This window comes from Oncorhynchus mykiss, chromosome 17, assembly GCF_057628025.1.
Source record: "Oncorhynchus mykiss isolate SJ-2025 chromosome 17, ASM5762802v1, whole genome shotgun sequence".
Classification (NCBI taxonomy): domain Eukaryota; kingdom Metazoa; phylum Chordata; class Actinopteri; order Salmoniformes; family Salmonidae; genus Oncorhynchus; species Oncorhynchus mykiss.
This window is the reverse complement of record NC_143038.1, coordinates 52,051,105-52,070,588: the sequence shown is the minus strand read 5'-3', so window position 1 is coordinate 52,070,588 and position 19,484 is coordinate 52,051,105. Positions and strand designations below refer to the sequence as shown.

General features: G+C 41.2%; 1 long non-coding RNA gene across 2 annotated transcripts; it reads right to left on the bottom strand.

Annotated features, from left to right (window-relative positions):
* Positions 1–6,427: 6,427 nt before the first annotated feature.
* Positions 6,428–12,499, bottom strand: LOC149976077 (uncharacterized). 2 transcript variants are annotated; one of them, XR_016488017.1, is made up of 3 exons: positions 12,326–12,494; positions 9,331–9,422; positions 6,919–9,101 (listed from the first exon to the last, which is right to left on the bottom strand). It is a non-coding gene; the product is annotated as an uncharacterized LOC149976077 (long non-coding RNA). The 2 variants fall into 2 exon arrangements; XR_016488018.1 differs by lacking the exon at positions 9,331–9,422 and having other exon boundaries at positions 6,428–7,903; positions 12,326–12,499.
* Positions 12,500–19,484: the final 6,985 nt, after the last annotated feature.

Here is a 19,484-nt window from a genome sequence, read left to right as displayed (position 1 = left end):
ATGTAATGAAATTAATTATATGGACACATTAAGACAATTGAAAGGGTGAAATGAGAAACGTCATTATTTGCTAACTTTGACTTTGACTTTGATATCAAACTAATGGGGGTTATAGATTGAATAACCATTCACTGTTTGTATTCTTTCATGATTTATGATAAATAGTTACGAGCCTAAATGACTCACGGATGAGTACTATTGACTTCTTAACGAACTGGATTGTTGACTTCCCTAATTATGTTAATCATGAATGATTGTTATGATATGATCTTTGGGATGAGGAATTTGACCGGATACATGTTATTTGTTTCCTTTGTGATGCAGCACAGACTACTCAGTAAATATACCACTTTATGGTTATAGGAATTCCTGCCTCTGTCTCATCCATTCCTCTGTCACCTGACACGTGACCACCTGTTCACCTTCAATGTCAGTCATTCTACCCACACAGATTCCACTAATCTTTCAATAAGGGTACGGCTAAAGGCTATAAGAACTGGTCGTCTAGTACGTTCAGAACAGAGAGAGCATGTTTCTGGGCACGGTAGAATAGATTCAAGGCATAATGTACAGACAAAGGGTATGGTAGGACATGAATACAGTGGAGGTAAACCTGTGCATTGAGTGACGATGAGGGAGATATTGTCTCTAGAAACATAATTTAAACCAGATGAGGTCACCGCATGTGTGGGAGGTGGAACTAAAGGGTTAACTATTAACATATTGAGCAGTGCTATAGGCTCTACAGTGAAATAAGGCAATAATTACTAACCAAAACAGCAATGGACAAGGCATATTGACATTAGGGAGAGGCATGCGTAGCTGAGTGATTATAGGGGTCTAGTGAGTAGCTCGGCGGGCAGGGGACACGGCGATTCAGACAGCTAGCGGGCCGGGGATAGCAAGCTATTAGAAGGGCCTTAGAGGTAGTTGCGACGGAAGAAGTCTGTTGTAGCCCCCTCGTGCTGTTACGTCTGCAGACCAGTCGTCATGGATCAGCAGGGCTCAGTGTGGTAAAGAGGTCCAGGCCAATTGGCAAAATAGGTATAGTGGCCAAAGAATTTGTCCGATGCGCCTCTTCAGCTAACAGTCCGATATACTCTAGACAGCTAGTGGGCCGTGACTAGCAGGCTAGCAGATGGGCATTCAGGGGACGTCTCGACGGAGGAGCCAGTTGAAAAAAAACCTTGGGCGAATTACGTCGGTAGTCCAGTCATGATGGGTCGGCGGGGCTCCGTGTAAAATAGGCATTGGAGCCCAAAGAGTGGCTGATGGGAGTTTTGCCCTCGCATTAAAATTATTCGCTTGCAAGTTTTGGGATGTTGATGGCTTATTTTTGTTTACAATTATATACATTTAGCTTCCAATTGTTTGGTTTTTGATTTCAACATCCATTATTTCACCCGTCCTTGAAAATATAATGATTACATTCTCAACTTTATTTTTCATGTTCAGGATTTATTTCATTTTGAATTCAATACATATTTGACTCCATAGGACTTTGGCTGGGCTGAAGACTATGAATAGTTTTAACATTTTCAAAATAGGTGGATTCCGTCTTGCAATGGAAGCCTCAACTGCAAGGGGTTTTGCGTTTCCACTCCTTTCTGGACGTCCCCATTGAAATGCATGACATCCGGCGCAACATAACGGAATGCTTATTGGTAATGTGAATGAGGGGATGGTTTGGGATTCACCCTAAGTGTTGCAATGAAAACCGTTAAAGAATCAAACACCAAATGTAGCGAAACAGGGATGGAACTACCTGAATTTGACCAATAGAAACTCTTGTTTTCGGTGCAAAACATTTTACGTTTGGAATAAACTGTTTCTGTTGTGAAACATTTTGCAACAGAATCTACGTAATGAATACACTTCTGGTTCAGCAAGGCTTTCCCTACATCCACGTGTGAAACTTTCCAGAAAATTCCTGTGCGAACGCAAACTGGGACACAATAGATCAGGGTTGGGAAACTTTGATGGTGGTGGGGGCCACACAAAAATCTGAACTCATCATAAGGGGCTGCAGTGACATGCTGAAATTATACACATTTTGCCATAGGGCTGAGAGAAGAGTTTGCAATTTCATAACAAATTTCATGTAATTCTACTCATTTTGCCATTGGGCTGAGGAAAATTAGCAGTTTTACAGCTAATTTCCTGCAATTGTACAAATTTTTGTCATTGGGTGGAGATAAATGTTTGCAGTTTTTAATATGAGATCTGAGTGAGAGTGACTAACAAAATCAATGGGGGACCCCGGTCAGTAATTCAACCATGATTAGGCCTACTACAAGTTTAGAAAGCTGGCCGCTAGACTAAAAATGTTTAGCTGACTTGGGCTTATTGAGTGACAATCAGTGCAGGACATAAGCGAAAAACTGCTGATGCACAACCAAGTTTTGAAATTGCACCTTGTGTATTATACCATTCTAACTAGCAACAGTAAATTGAGACCCCGCCTGGATTGATCCAAGGGCCTTCAAAAAAGGGGTGCATGCCTGTCATAGATGTTTTGCTTTCATGTTTCAAATACACAAACTTTCTCCCTCCCTTTGTATAAACCTGTGGTCAAAACCTGATAAACAGCTTAAAGGGATCCTTTGGGATATTGGCATGGAAGCCCTTTATCTTCTTCCATTTTAAAGTTAAAGTCAATGCTAATGACTGGAAGTCTATGGTAACAGCTAACTCACCTGCAAACCACTCACCTGCATCAACATGTCCTTCATTATGTCTCATAACGTGCAACATGACAAACTATTAAAATTAAAAAGCTTTGCAAGCTGAAGTCAATGAACATTTCACAACAGCGGCCCTTTGACTCCCCTTTGGTAAAGTCTACTTGAACTTTGAGCAAAAATAACATGAGTTGGTCAAGGACAACTCTTAAATGTGTGGGTGAATCCAAGAGTGTTTTTCATCTTCTGTTCAGATGATATTCCCCCGACATTGTAACCGATTTCAAATGGTGCTAGAAATAGAGGAGACTCTAAACACCAAAAGAAAATGGTCAACCTTGGCAAGAGGGGTCATGAAGGAGGGCGGCAAGGTGTGATCATGAGATTGCTGTCGCGCGCGCGCGCGGGGGGGGGGGGGGGGGGGGGGCTGTGGTGGCGCTACAATTCCCAGAACATATTCCAGTGATACATATGACATTTACATCATTGGACACGGAAGGCATGTGTCATGTGTTCCAGTCAGCAAATTACGTTAACAATATCCGCCATGCCAAATGTGTGAGAAATTATATGACAGATGTAGGCCTACTGTATGCCTTCATCCATCCTGCTTTAAATGGTGTCTTTCTTACACCAAGAACACTGATTTCAAATGGTGCTAGATATGTTATTGATACTCTAAAACACTGTCTGAAACCAGTTTCCAGGGGAAGTTATGAACAGGGATGTGTATGAGTCTGCATTGGCCTCCCAAGTCATCCAGCCCTTTAGAAGTTTCAGAATAAAAATAGTTATTATCAACTGTTGAATAAACAGTGGGTGCTGTCTGTGCATTGCTTTCAGTCCTTATTGAACAGTATCAGCCACATTTGCATGAAAATAGGCTTAAAAGGCAAGTGCAATTTATCATAGCATGATGTCAATCATAAGGGCTAAAAAGTGCATAGACAAATGTTTCAGTTATTCAACCATCATCAGGTCATCAATGTATCACTTTTGGCATCATGCAGAAATACGAATTACATATCTTTGCATTTCTCATCTCTTCTTTTGGATTTGTCAAAATTATTACTAGTACTATCATGTAAAGTGCATTCGGAAAGTATTCAGACCCGTTGACTTTTTCCACATTTTGTTATGTTACAGCCTTATTCTAAAATGGATTAAATTATTATTTTTCCATTATTAATCTACACACAATACCCCATAATGACAAAGCAAAAACAGGTTTTTAAAAATGTTTTCAAATGTATTACAGATAAACAGAAATATCACATTTACACCCTTTACTCAGTAATTTGTTGAAGCACCTTTGACAGCGATTACAGCCTCTCTTATTTGGGGAGTTTCTCCCATTCTTCTCTGCAGATCAGCTCAAGCTCTGTCAGGTTGGATGGGGAGCGTCGCAGCACAGCTATTTTCAGGTCTCTCCAGAGATGTTAGATCGGATTCAAGTACGGACTCTGGCTGAGCCACTCAAGGAAATTCAGAGACTCGCCCCGAAGCCACTCCTGCATTGTCTTGGCTGTGTGCTTAGGGTCGTCGTCCAGTTGGAAGGTGAACCTTCACCCCAGTCTGAGGTCCTGAGTGCTCTGGAGCAGGTTTTCATCAAGGATCTCTCTGTACTTTGCTCCGTTCATCTTTCTGTCGATCCTGATTAGTCTCGCAGTCCCTGCCATTGAAAAACATCCCCACAGCATGATGCTGCCACCACCACCATGCTTCACCGTAGGAATGGTGCCAGGTTTTCTCCAGACATGACGCTTGGCATTCAGGCCAAAGAGTTCAATCTTGGTTTCATCAGACCAGAGAACATTGTTTCTCATGGTCTGAGAGTCTATAAAAAGGCACATGACAACCCACACACTCCAAGTAGGCTGAGCATTCTACTGAGGAGTGGCTTCCATCTGGCCACTCTACCATAAAGACCTGAATACTTTCCGAATGCACGGTATCAACAGATTTTGATTTAAGACATCTTTGCAGGATGGGTACCAAAGCCAAGGTGCACATGTACCATCCTCATGGATACCTTACAAGGAGGAAGATGCCCAATGTCACCAATTGAGCAGTTGTCCATCATCCTGCCTCCACAGCTGGTTAGGTACAAAATACCATGCTATTGTTTGAGGACAACAATAGCAACAACAAAACACTTTTATCACGGCAACTAGATTGATACATTCACCTCTGAAGGTAAATAATGTACTTCAGTAATCGTGCTCTGATTTGTCATCCTGAGGGTTCCAGAGATAAAATGTAGCATAGTGTTGTTCGATAAAATACATTTTTATATTGAAATGTAGGAACTGGGTTCTACAGTTTGAACCCCTGCTATCTCTGTATTCTCCTACAATAATTTCACATTTCCACAAACTTCAAAGTGTTTCCTTTCAAATGGTATGAAGAATATGCATTTCCTTGCTTCAGGCCCTGAGCTAGAGGCAGTTAGATTTGGGTATGTCATTTTAGGTGGAAATTTAAAAAAGGGTACGATCCTTAAGATTTAAGATCTTATATGTTCAGTACTTTCCCCTTGCCATTATTATAGCATGGCCAATTTAAGATCACTATTGAGCTGTAAATATATAATTTTCTTTATCTTAACTCTATTTTTTGAACTGCGTTGTTGGTTAAGGGCTTGGAAGTAAGCATTTCACAGTAAGATGTATTCAGAGCATGTGACAAATACAATTTGATTTGATCTTGTCAAATAGCCATTTAGGCCCATTTTAGACGTATAAATGCCTCCTGTAACACCCTATGTTCTGTGAACCATACATGATACAGACACCGCCAGCAGCATACCACCCTCCATCCCACTGCTGGCTTGCTTCTGAAGCTAAGCAGCATTGGTCCTGGATGGGAGACCAGATGCTGCTGGAAGTGGTGTTGGAGTGCCAGTAGGAGGCACCCTATCCTCTGGTAAAAAATATATCCCAATGCCCCAGGGCAGTGATTAGGGACATTGCCATGTGTAGGGAGCCGTCTTTCAGAAGGGATGTTAAACGGGTGTCCTGACTCTCTGTGGTCACTAAAGATCCCATGGCACTTATTGTAGGGGTGTTGCGATAAATTAACCCTGGTGTCCTGGCTAAATTCCTAATCTGACCCTCATACCATCACGGTCACCTAATCATTCCCAAGTTTACAATAGGTTCATTCCTCTCCCCTGTAACTATTCTCCAGGTTGTTGTTGTAAATGAAAATGTGTTCTCAGTCAACTTACCTGGTAAAAAAAATAACATATTGGTGTCATTATACTCCTTATAGGGTTGTCTCAAATATTGAGTATGTCTAGATTCTGAAATAAACATTTTCAAATGAATTTAGTCAAATTTAAACATATTAATATTAATATCTCAAAATGACCCTTTTTGAATTAGTTTCTTTTAGGACACATTGTTTGTAAAAATACAATACGTCAAATTCGTAACAACACATACAATTTCAACGGTGGGCTCTCTGTTACTTTTAATTATGAAATTGACATGATTGGTTAATGACCAACAGCCTTCCTTTAGGATTGCACATTCAGCAAATCACCAGCAGAGGGAGCTCCCTTTGAATCCATGTCCCCATTCACTGTGTTGGTAGTGCACATAAAATTGATCATACCTTCAGAATTTGCAGCGAGCCCACTCTGAAATCTTTATGTACTTGTTCCAAACAATATGTCTTAAAATAAACACAACCAAAAAGGGTACTTTTGAGATAGTAATATATATATTTTTAATAAATTATAATTTTTCTGTATCATGTACAATCCACAGATAGGCTGTTACAGGAGGCATGTATAGGTCAAAAAATGGCCTAAAATGGCCCCTTTCATCATGATGAAAAAAATGTTGTGTGATACAAATGTAAAAAGCATATCAAACATCCTTCCTCCCAATTAAGTTTCTATGTTAAAATTGCCAGAACAATTTGTGATACCAAAAATAATTTCCGGCTACACTGGCATAGAATCTCCCAGATATGACGACGAGAAACTCAAGAGACTATTTAGCCAATCAAACTGTAAGGACTTATGGAGTTAACTAAATCACAGAGGTTCATGGCTTGAAATCATGTGTAGAGTTTTACTAAGTCTTTTGGTAAGGTTGAATTTGATTTCAGCTCCAAGTTGTATGAGAGAACATTTGATTACCTTGTTGCATGTTGTCAAGTAGAGAACTGCAGGCCCATCTCTCTGCTTAACAGCATTCTGGGATGCATCCCATCTTTCTGGCCACCATGGGGTCTCAGTTCTGCCAGAGACAACATAAAAGAGATGAGTGTCATCTTCACTGTTTAAGTGAGTGTGTGCTTCAAGGAATGAGTTACTGTATTGGTTATGCAGAATTGGAGAGAGAAAGAGGATAAAAGTATCTAACTGTCCTCAGAACTAGGAACACAATATCTGGGTTAAAATAGTAACTGTCTTCCTCAATCACGCTACATTTTAAAAGATCTCTACCATAAAACAAAACAAAAACAATGCCTCTAAAGCCAATTAGTGGCCATCTTCCATTTCCTTGTTGTCATCCAATAAGAGGACACAGGGTCCTCCTCATAGACTAATAGGGGGGAAATGCATCCACTTAGCCTGTGGTCCAGTTGCTGCATGAGAAAGTATCCCATCCGATTACGACTGCTGCTTATGTTGAGTCACCAAGCGAGCAAGTTTAACGACTCCTCTCATATGGAACCATGATATACAGGACTCTGTTGTGCCGCTTTAAGAGAGAAGCTCTTCCAGGAAGCACAACTCGGATCCCTCCCCTGACTGACTGACATGGGATTGGAGAGAGAAAGAGAGGCAGGGAGAAAGTGAGAGAGACGAGGGAAGAAAAAGGCACAGATCCAGCTTATCCCTCTGCTGGCACACTGAGGAGGAGAGAAGTAGAGATCACTGCATCAAGGCATGGGCCTTCAAGAGCCACACAGCAACTCATTTCCTGGCAGGAGAAGTACGCCACTCACCCCAGAGCTCACTGCAGGAAAAGTGGGTAGGGTGGGCGGGTGCAACTGGATGGCACCGTGGACGAACCCAGGCCAGGGTAAAAAAAAAGTCCTCTACCCATCTCTTCATGGTCTCCTGCGGATTTGCTGAAAATCAACATGTGCCTTGGACATGTATCCTCCCCTGAGCCTCCCTCTGTCCACTCCACATGCATGCACTTTTTTGACCCATCAAGGTTTTCACTGCAGCTGTGAGAGTCGTTCAGAGGAGAAATGATCTGGAATGAGAAGAAAACATATCTCTCACTGCAAGGATATTCATTCCAAAGAAGTATATCTGAAAATCATCTGGCTGCAACCTGGGTAATGTGCGCCACACAATCAGCATCCTGCAGCTTATCCACACTCTTCCTTGGATGAATACAGAATCTCAAATGACAATGCTGTAGAGCACAGTTAATAAATACAAACATAACAAAATGCACGGCAAGGTAAACCCTCAAGGTAAACCAAGGCTTTAAAGTTCTGCCTGATCGAAAATAAAATGACCCTGGCCTCAACATGCTGTTGCCCTGCGGATGTGGAAAAACTGACGTAGCAACTAATTCCAAAATCTCCTCCTCTGTCTCCCTGTCACAATTTCCTGTCTCTCACCCCTCTGGCCATATTCTCACTACACTGACTGCTACGGTTGTTTTATTTTCTCACGTCAACAATACGAGTTTAGTCTGACAGTTAGCCTCACTCACAAACAGAAGCACAGTCTCTCCAATGGGGTGATGCAGTTGTTCTTTCTCCAAGCATTCCCACTGTATACCTAAAAACAAATGCAGCTATTTGAACTACTCAGGCTAGCAGACTCACCACTACGTCGTCATCTAGTTTAAGAGCCACCGCGAGCTCCTCCTCTCTCTTCCCTCTCCCTGTTTTTGCTCTTGTCTTTCCTCACAGCTTTAACATTGTCATCGTGAACTGGGTCCCTCGCGCACCCCCTCTCTACTGTTCGCAGTTGCTCTGTTTTCTGTTTCAGAGCTGAGTTTGCTTCTGCTTACCAAGTCACCTGACTGTCTACTGCTTTTAAAGGCACATCGTACCCTTTTAAAACAAAACAAAGGCCTTTTTTGGTTTTGTGAGGCCATTTTGTGGCCCTTTTTAGGCAGTCAACAGCGCCAGTTGTTATTGCAAAACCTATAGTTTTAACTATTGCACTGTTGGAGCTAGAAACATAAGCATTTCACTGCACCTGCGATTGTATCTGAAAATGTGTTCACGACCAATACAATTTGATGTAATTTGATATAGGGTACGTACATTGTTTGTAGAGCCATTTATACTTTAAGGCATGCTTTACTCATTTTAGGACATCCCATTGTCTATGATGAGGCAGGAGTGGCTGTTGTTGAGAAGGGGAAAGGCACTGGTACAGGTCATTCAAGGCTAGAGCATTTGCATGGGTTCCAGACGTAACATGGAGGGCTGGGTGGAGGGGGGCAGGTGACAAAAAGCATAGACAGATTACCCTCTTATAGATTAGAGGTCCTAATTTATCTGCCATGCAATGAGATGACAGAGACTATAATAACATTCAAACATGTACATTCAAAAGTTAATCCTATGAAAAAATATGATGAATATATCCCCATGTTTTATATGTTGTATAATGTAAGAGGGAGGGGGCACATTGGTAAATTACAGAAATAGCTACCCTCTCTAGACATCAGCCACTCTGCAATGGAGAGAAGGTGTAGCAAAGCTTTGTTGTCTACGTTGCTGAGGTGCAGTGATACGCCAGGGACTCTGAAAGGAAAAGCAACGAATTGAGAAATTCTGTGAGAGATGAGATAGTGGGCAACCTGCTCAGGCTCCTGATACGCGTGACATTGTGTTTTGCTGGCAGGAGGGTGGGGTTAGCAGCGAGGCTATTGACGGAAGAGTTGGCTAACACCCTGTACACTCTGTTCCACCTCTTGCTCTGTCTGTAGTGAAATGGAAGCTGCACGTCACATGATCAAAGAGGTGGTTTGTGTGCATCAGAGAGTGGAAGACAAATTATCTGCAGTTTTTTGCCTATGAGGTCTGTCTGTTTCGTACAAATACTTTGTAGTCTATAAACTCACTAGGCTTAACATGAAAGTACTTACTACTGTATATGCAGGGAATTACTGGAATGGAGTTGTGCATCTCACTGACATATTGGAAAGAATGGTCTTTTTAACAGGGAAAATAACAAAGCGATGCACATTTTAATAATATGGGCACAATAGGTTTTTCCCCTCAGCAGCACTTTTAAGTGCTTAGCTGATAATGATGCCTGTGAACGAACACCGCTTCTTCCCACTTGTCTATTTATACATCATCATCCAGCAGGCAGTGGGGTTTCATTTTAACACGTTCATCTCTTAGCAGTATTCCACCTCCCAAACTCTCATCTCCATGTAGGAGGGATCCGTTGTAAAGACACGTGCCAGGGTTGCTGTTTTCTCTAAATTTAATTTACAGGTGATTCAGTTCCTGCAGTAAACAACAACATTTAGTTTGGATGTTTTCTTGCCATTGCTACAGATTGAGAGATACTGAGTATTGGCAGACAAAAATAGCATTTGCTATTTCTAAACTCAATTTAGTTGTCTTTCATAGTCCTCAACAAAAGCATTGATGTTAGATGTCAAATCAATCAAGCTTTATTTATACAGCACATTTCAGACATGGAATGAAACGCAAGGTGTTTTACAGGAAAAAAGAAATAAAAAAAACAATAAATAAAAACTGAAATACTTACTACATTACAAACATAAGATAAAAGATATGCATGTGTGTCTGCTTTTTTGTTTGGCTGGAACAGCAGCCTCACAGAATAATAGAAAACTGCTGTCTCTGAAAGTGGGTCAGTTCATAAACTGGTCAGTAGAGGGAGGATATGGTAAATATTTGCATCACTTGTTATGAAACAACTATTTTGTGTTGGTTTTTATATCAAAATCTGAAGAAACATTGAGTCCAGAGTCTACAACATCTTGCAAGCTTTCAATGCACAGATGCTGAATGCATATTTCTATTCAGAATATAACTGGGGAAGTTCTTTTAAAACACCATTATTTTTCACATACAATATTTCTAGCCTGAGGTGGCATAAAGCATACGGACTGCCTCTTATTGTTGACTGGGCAGATCTACTTGGCAGGTGTCGTCAGCGATGTTTCCTGTACTGTGACTGTACTGATGTACTGATACATTTTCACCTGTGTAGTTTCATGACCTTACCCCCAGGGGGAAGCAGTGGGATGGTGCTAGACATCAACCGTTTGGGTCATTGGCCAAGACTGGGAAGCTTGTGGCTTGACTGTCAACAATAGTGGCATCACAACAGGTGTGTCAAGCTCCTATTGTGATGTGGGCTTTTTCTGGCATGTGTAAGTTTTATTCTTCTACCAGTAGAAACGAGCCAAGCCTGCTAAAGGACTTAACCTGTTTGGATGCCCCGTCATGCCTCCAATACAGAAGGGGAGAAATCTAGGGGTTTAGCGTCTATTATTTTTCACATTTATAAAACTGAGCTCATTTAGGCCCCCTCAGCTGTTTATTATGTCTGTAAATGATTGTAATATGGTGCTAAAATCTCTTTAATATGAAAAATAACTACCTAGAGATGATAATATGATGCCATGAATGGAGAAAAGGCAACACCGTCATGGGAATATTGCTGAACAGCGCCCCCATCCTTATTGGAACAGGGTGTTTTGGTTTCTTTACATCTGTATTTGCATTTAACATGTTAGTGATTTAGCAGATGCTGATCAAGTGCGCACTGTCATGCAATCCCAACAAAATAAGTGTCATTATGGCCTTCATTCACATACAGGCATAACATTAATATTTAACAACGCTAGTAGCACCGGTAGTCCTTTACAAACACGAATTTACTGATGATAAAAGCACCATCTTAATTAATTGATCAATAGATTGTTTGTTATAACTATATTATAACATGTTATTTTTCTATATCGCTTAGTTTTATTACTGAGATGTGTTGTGTTTGATAATAATGTTTATGGCCACGAGGACATCATTGACCTGCCATTATGAAGTGCGTAACATCCTCCTCGCTCCTACGACACGATTGTTTACACACATCCATCTCTTGCGCAGCATCCTATTCCCAATCCCGGTTTCACACGCCATCTCGTCGCCAACATTTTAGCCTACCTGACATTCCTTTATCCAAAACAAATATCCTATATTCAGTAAAGGTTTAATCGCCCCAAGGTATGTTTCTAAGCGGTTTCCAGGATATGTGGTTTGACTTCAATTCCCACCGGATTCCATTGCGTTTGTCGCAATAGCACTCGCTCCCTCTGACGCAGTCAAATTTACCTAGTTACCTATCGATCATAACTAATTGAGAATAGTAATTTTATTTGATTAATGTCTACCCCCACTATGTATCGCTTACTAAATTGCCATTTTCAGATTGATTTGAAGATTAAGAACATTTTGAGAGGACCATCATATTCATAATGCATTTATTATATGCTATACACTTTGTTAAGAAATTGTTTGAGATAACATTTACATTTTAGTCATTTAACAGTCGTTACTAGGCTACATAATTTGCATTAAGCTACTGAAATAGGTTATGCATTTCTGTATTTCCTAGAATAAAAATATGGCTTTGCCTACTTGGACAGCCTGAAATAGCTTACCTCAAAGTATGTTTTCTCTCCTCCCTTGGGGACCCATTCAGCTAGATTATGTTTTCAATAACTGGGTTGTCACCTGTTTCTATGAACGTGTTGTCATTATTTTCTATTTTGAAGCACTGCTCACATTGTTACAGTATCCCCATCGACTTTTCCAAAGCGAACCCCGCCCATTACACGCCTCCGTTCGTTCGTTGGCCAGATTCTGGTATTATTTTGCCTACGTTGGAATCACATGTGATTGACGCATGTTTACAAACATTGGAAGACATCACATGGCGATGGGACCCAGTTTACCGCAAACCACTCGACGTTAACGCATCGATTGGAACCAACACAAGTAGGCCTGCAGGGGGTTTACATAATCCCTTCAGGCTTCAAAATAAACATCTTCACATGGATATACCATTTCTTGTGCATGTTTACAATAGACCCTCCATAATGTTTGATAGTAAAATAGGCCTATAGGATTTTAGTAGCTTATAGTAAGTAGGAGGCTATAGGGTATAGTGTCTTACATAATTACTTTTTTTATGTGGGGAGATATTACACAATGTCTAATTGTGTTAGTATACAAATAACCTGTATGGAACAATTGCTTATTGGAGAAAGTTTTACTTTGGTATGCAGGCAGCCGGAAGGAAAGTTAATGTGCCAGTGAGGGAGTTCGATTTACCTCGCAGCTTCACCCAATGCGAGGAGTTTGAGACGTTTAAAACTGATTGCATTAGTTTTGAAACTGGGCTGCCCCCTGGGGGTGAGCCAAGTGCCATATTGAAAGCCGACAGCGATGTCGGAAGCACGTGGAGTAAAGCGTTTGGATTCAGTATCCCCAAGGAAAATTACTTTGAAAATGTTAACATACATTTGATGGAAAATACATGTTCTATGTTACTCAATGATTCATGATGCAGTTTTGTTGACATGGCCAGTGATTCTCGATTTGAGCAGGGCGAGCCTCCCTCACTGCTCATAATAAAGACGCATTACCTGTGTGCTGCCATCCTGTTAGAAGGTAACAGATTATTTTATTACAATGGTTCAATTTGATTTTCATTGTGTTCAATGGTGTTATTTCCCCCCTAGTGGATGTTTCTGGTACTTAGACTACGCGTGTTCTGCACGCATAGAAGCAGCTACAAACAACGCTACGGTGCAGGTCTTTCAATGTAGTTATTTCTTGTCACGCTTCAGCCTTGGAAAATATTTTTTGTAAGTTCAATTCAAGCATTTAGCTAATGATTATAATTTTGTTATTGATAGAGTTGCTTACATATCAATGCTGGTTGCATTTACTCACAAATTGCATTGCCTTTCATGTATGTCGTTAGCTGTATTACTTTGCTCGTGCGTCATGCAAACGAATTGTAAAATATACAATACTGTAGTTTTGTTACTGTTCCTAGTGTAATATGCTTTGTTATTCTACATAAATGGTTGTACATTATTAGAGTAATGAAAGGAGCCAATTACCATATGAGTAACAATTAGCTATATGGTTTGGCATCATGCCAGATGCATGATACCTTAGCGCGTGCTTTGTATTTATGCAACTTCGAATGTATAATGTACAGCTACAGTGTGTCGGTGTGAATTGAATACTAAAGTATATTATTTTCTGTATTTTGCAGTTTCACAACATAAACGTTTTCAATATATTCATTCAAGAAAAGTCACGCCTTGGGAGTTTTATTGAAGACTTAGTTGTTAGCTATCTGTCTAGTTTTGCATGGGAACGCAACTCAAGGGCAGAATAACCTGCCTTCCCAAGGAAAACGACTTTTTTTTTCCGTTTTTCAAAAAAAACAACATTTTAAATCATGGCCTGGTGATTCGCGATTTGAGTGGGCAATCCTCCCTCGCCGCTTTTGCTCGCTGACGGGCCATAATTCGGTTCACCCCAGTTCAGTCTAATCGAAGTCCCTCAGTGTGCCTAAACTGTTATTGTAATGCCTTCTTCAATACAGCAGAGGGCAATATGATACAGCGAAAACACAGGCCTATTACCAGTTGTCATTACTTTGCTGCGTAGTTTGATTTGAACAGTAAGACCTTATACGTTCCTTATCAACTATAATGTTCCTGATAGAAAAATGTTGTATGTGCATTTTTACTACACATCTAAACTAATTTATGCATTCATATTTAAATGCAAATTTGTGGCATGAGAAGGTTTGGACATTTACATAATTATTCAGACCCTTTACTCAGTACTTTGTTGAAGCAACTTTGGCAGCGATTACAGCCTCAAGTCTTCTTGGGTATGACACTACAAGCTTGGCACACCTATATTTGGGGATTTTATCCCATTCTTCTCTGCAGATCTTCTCAAACTCTGTCAGGTTGGATAGGGAACGTTGCCGACAGGAATAAACATCTCTCCGGTAAGAAGAAGGGTGGGGTATATGTTTCATGATTAATGACTCATGATGTAATTGTAATAACATACATGAACTCAAGTCCTTTTGTTCACGTGACCTAGAATTCCTCACAATCAAATGCCGATGGTATTATCTCCCAAGAGAACTCTCCTCGGGTTTTTGTCACAGCCTTGAAATATCCCCCCGCAAGCAGATACCAGAACGGCCATCAAGGAACTTCACTGGACTTTATGCAAACTGGAAACCATATATCCCGAGGCTGTATTTATTGAGCTGTGGATTTTAACAAAGCTAATTTGAGAACAAGGCTACCTAAATTCTATCAGCATATTGATTGCAGTACACGAGCGAGCAACATGCTCAACCATTACTACTCTCACTTCCGCAATGCATACAAGGCCCTCCCCAGCCCTCCTTTTGGCAAATCTGACCATGACTCCATCTTGTTACACCCCTCCTATAGGCAGAAATTAAAACAGGAAGCGCCTGTGCTTAGGTCTATCCAACGCTAATCTGACCAATCGGATTCCACGCGTCAAGATTGCTTCAATCACGTGGACTGGGATATGTCCGGGTATCCTCAGAGAACAACATTGACATATACGCTGACTCAAGTTTATAAGGAAGTGTATAGGAGATGTTGTACCCACTGTGACTATTAAAACCTTCCCTAACCAGAAACCGTGGATTGATGGCAGCATCCGCCAAAACTGAATGCACGTACCACTACATTTAATCATGGCAAGGCAACTGGAAGTATGGCTGAATACAAACAGTATAGTTATTACCTCTGTAAGGCAATCAAACAGACAAAGTGTCAGTATAGAGATAAAGTGGAGTCGCAATTCAACCGCTCAAACACGAGACGGGTCTACAGACAATCACAGATTACAGAAAGAAAAACAGCCCCGTCGTGGACAATGACATCTTTCTTCCAGACAAATTAAACCATTTTTTTTGCGTACTTTGAGGACAGTACAGTGTCACCGACAAGGCCCGCTACCAAAGACTATGGGATCTCCTTCTCCGTGGCCGACGTGTGTAAAACATTTAATCTTGTTAACCGCAAGGCTGCAGGCCCAGACGGCATCCCTAGCCGCGTCCTCAGAGCATTGCAGACCAGCTGGCTGGTGTGTTTACGGACACATTCAACCAATCCCTATACCCGTCTGCTGTCCCCACATGCTTCAAGATGGCCACCATTGTTCCTGTTCCCAAGAAAGCAAAGGTAACTGAACTAAATGACTGTCGCCCGCAGCACTCACTTCTGTCATCATGAAGTGCTTTGAGAGACTAGTCAAGGATCATATCACCTCTACATTACCTGTCACCCTAGACCCACTTGAATTTGCTTACCACCCCAATAGGTCCACAGACGATGCAATTGCCATCACACTGCCCTATCCCATCTGGACAAGAGGAATACCTATGTAAGAATTCTGTTCATTGACTACAGCTCAGCATTCAACACCATAGTACCCTCAACTCATCATTAAGCTTGAGTCCCTGGGTCTTGACCCCGGCCTGTGCAACTGGGTCCAGGACTTCCTGACGGGCCGCACCCAGGTGGTAAAGGTAGGAAACAACATCTCTACTCCGCTGAGCCCCACAAGGGTGCATTTTTAGCCCCCTCCTGTACTCTCTGTTCACCCATGACTGCGTGGCCATGCACGCCTCCAACTCAATCAAGTTTTCAGACGACACAACAGTGGTTGGCTTGATTACCAACAACGACGAGACAGCCTACAGGGAGGAGGTGAGGGCCCTCGGAGTGTGGTGTCAGGAAAATATCCTCTCACTCAATGTCAGCAAAACAAAGAGATGATCGTGGACTTCAGGAAACAGCAAAGGGAGCACCCCCCTATCCACATCGAAGGGACAGCAGTGGAGAAGGTGGAAAGTTTGAAGTTCCTCGGTGTACTGTACATATCACCAGAAAACTGAAATGGTTCACACACACAGATGGTGGGGTGAAGAAGGCGCAACAGCGCCTCTTTGACCTCAGGAGGCTGAAAAAATGTGGCTTGTCACTGAAAACCTTCACTAACTTTTACAGGTGCACAATCGAGAGCATCCTGTCGGGCTGTATCACCGCCTGGTACGGCAACTGCACCACCCACAACCGCTGTGCTCTCCAGAGGGTGGTGTGGTCTGCACAACGCATCACTGGGGGCAAACTACCTGCCCTCCAGGCCACCTACAACACTCGATGTCACAGGAAGGCAAAAAAGATCATCAAGGACAATAACTACAAGAGCCACTACCTGTTCACCCCGCTTCCACTACACTAGTCACTTTAATAATGCCACTTTAAGAATGTTTACATATCTTGCATTACTTATCTGATTGAGTGTAGTCTGGCCTAGGAGTGGGAAGGTGAACGGAAAGGCTCTGAACCCCCCTTGGTGAACGGAAAGGCTCTGAACCCCCCTTGGTGAACGGAAAGTTTCTTCCTAGGTTTTGGCCTTTCTAGGGAGTTTTTCCTAGCCACCGCGCTTCTACACCTGCATTGCTTGCTGTTTGGGGTTTTAGGCTGGGTTTCTGTACAGCACTTTGAGATATCAGCTGATGTACGAAGGGCTATATAAATAAATTTGATTTGATTATCTCATATGTATATACTGTATACTGTATCCTACACTATCTATTACATCTTAGCTGCTCTGTCACTGCTCATCCATGTACAGTGGGGCAAAAAAGTATTTAGTCAGCCACCAATTGTGCAAGTTCTCCCACTTAAAAAGATGAGAGGCCTGTAATTTTCATCATAGGTACACTTCAACTATGACAGACAAAATTAGAAAAAAAATCCAGAAAATCACATTCTAGGATTTTTAATGAATTTATTTGCAAATTATGGTGGAAAATAAGTATTGCATTCTCTCAACCAGCTTCACCTGGAATGCTTTTCCAACAGTCTTGAAGGAGTTCCCACGTATGCTGAGCACTTTTTGGCTGCTTTTCCTTCACTCTGCGGTCAAACTCATCCCAAACCATCTCAATTGGGTTGAGGTCGGGTGATTGTGGAGGCCAGGTCATCTGATGCAGCACTCCATTCCTCTCCTTCTTTGTCAAATACTCCGTAAACAGCCTGAAGGTGTGTTGGGTCATTGACATATTGAAAAACAAATGATAGTCCCACTAAGTGCAAACCAGATGGGACGGCGTATCGCTGCAGAATGCTGTGGTAGGCATGCTGGTTATGTGTGCCTTGAATTCGAAATAAATCACTGACAGTGTCACCAGCAAAGCACAACCACACCATCACACCTCCTCCTCCACACTTCACAGTGGGAACCACACAAGTGGAGATCATCCATTCTTCTATTCTGCGTCTCACAAAGACACGGTGGTTGGAACCAAATATCTCAAATTTGGACTCATCAGACCAAAGGACAGATTTCCACTGGTCTAATGCCCATTGCTCGTGTTTCTTGACCCAAGCAAATCTTTTCTTGTTATTGGTGTTCTTTAGTAGTGGTTTCTTTGCAGCAATTCGACCATGAAGGTCTGATTCATGCAGTCTCCTCTGAACAGTGATGTTGAGATGCGTCTGTTACTTGAACTCTGAAGCATTTATTTGGACTGCAATCTGGGGTGCAGTTAACTCTAATGAACGTATTCTCTGCAGCAGAGGTAACTCTGGGTCTTCCTTTAATGAGTGCCAGTTTCATCATATTGCTTGATGGTTTTTGAGACTGAAGAAACTTTGAAAGTTCTTGAAATTTTCCGCGTTGACATTAGTTCATGTCTTAAAGTAATGATGGACTGTCGTTTCTCTTTGCTTTTTTGAGCTATTCTTGCCATAATATGGACTTGGTATTTCACCAAATAGGGCTATTTTCTGTATACCACCCTTACCTTGTCACAACTGATTGGCTCAAATGCATTAAGAAGGAAAGAAATTCCACAAATTAACTTTTAACAAGGCACACCTGTTAATTGAAATGCATTCCAGGTGTAAAAAGCTGTCATCAAGGCAAAGGGTGGCTACTTCGAAGAATCTCAAATATAAAACATATTTTCATTTGTTTAACACTTTTTTTTTCTTACTACATGATATCCAATGTGTTATTTCGTAGTTTTGATCTATTCACTATGCTGTGCTTCAGATGCTGGTCAGTTCCCAAAATAATACGTTTGTTCTATTTCTGTATGGACTCAGTAGGAGCAACAGTTTATATTTTGCACTTTCTAATACTCCACTTATGTTGTTTCATTGAAAATGTCTCTACGACCATAAGCAAACATTTGTGACTTATATGATCATGTCTAGGGTGGTATTGCTAGAAATATACTTTACATGACTAGAATACACTGTCAGAGTCCAATTGTTTTACATATGTGGGTCAGTTCATCAGGCAATGCTTGTTAATACACATGCATTGCTTGCTATTTGGGGTTTTAGGCTGGGTTTCTGTACAGCACTTTGAGGTATCAGCTGATGTACGAAGGGCTATATAAATAAATACATTTGATTTGATTAATACAGTAAACTGTATGCAGTTTTAAACTTTTTCAATGACATATTAATAATTTGGTTTATTTAAGCCAAGATCAGATGTTGGATTTGATGAAAGGCCCAAAACAGCTGTAGGAATCATAATACATTTAAATTGTCCTTGTGTGGGGTCTATAAAGAGATGCAAGTTTGTATGTGTGCCATGCTATGTGACATGATCAGGCTAGTGTTACCTGTTCAGGTAGACAAAGAAACAGTAGCAACAATGACACAATCAAAATGTATAGGGCACACAGATATTTCTAACAGAGAAAGTAGG